General features: G+C 60.4%; 1 protein-coding gene across 1 annotated transcript in view; it reads right to left on the minus strand.

Moving 5' to 3' along the window:
- COLCA2 (colorectal cancer associated 2) overlaps nt 1-694 on the minus strand; it is a 10,802-nt gene that overhangs the window by 8,701 nt on the left and 1,407 nt on the right. The window lies entirely within an intron of this gene.

Consider the following 694-nt stretch of genomic DNA (forward strand, 5'->3'; position numbering starts at 1 on the left):
AGCGGTGGGTGGGTAGAGCCCGGTGAGGCTGCGGGTGCTGTGCAGGGCAGCTGGCACTCCTGGGAGCCGGGGTAATGTTTACCTCTGTAACCAGAGACCACAGAGCAGAGCGTGCAGGCTGCTCAGCTCCAGTTGTGACTGAGCTGTACGCCTTAAGGAAACATGAAGCACCCGTGTTCAGGGTGTTCCTGCATGTCCTGAGTTTCGGAGCATTTCCAGGCTCACAGAGACCCTGCCTTGGTTAAGAGCCGAATGCCAGAGCGGGTCAAACGCTTCCAAGACAGCTCAAAAACTTTCTATCCCTGCTTCTCCCTCAGAGCCTGATGGGAATACAGCCAGACTGACCCTACTGTCCCTGTTCACGCAAGGCCCTTGAAGAAGGTACAGCTGAGGTAGCTGATGGTGACTGCTTTGCCACTTTGTCAAACAGCAGCTACGGACAGCGCTTCAGCCTGACAGTGTTGTCAGTTGTGGTGTGGAACACAGCTGCGGGCTTGTGCAGGCCTCAGCTTTGGGGGCACAGGGGCTGGGTGCGGGGCAAGGAGACCTGCACACCCCCCCGAGATGCTCTGGGGCTCCTTGCCTTGCCCTGGCCCGTGGTCAGGGGAGCAGCTCTGGCTGAGCAGGTGCCGCCCTGGGATGCTCCACACCTGCTGCTCGCGGGAGCCTGCGGTGCCCACGGACCCAAGGGGGA

This window comes from Pygoscelis adeliae, unplaced genomic scaffold (assembly GCF_000699105.1).
Source record: "Pygoscelis adeliae isolate BGI_AS28 unplaced genomic scaffold, ASM69910v1 Scaffold268, whole genome shotgun sequence".
Classification (NCBI taxonomy): Eukaryota; Metazoa; Chordata; class Aves; order Sphenisciformes; family Spheniscidae; genus Pygoscelis; species Pygoscelis adeliae.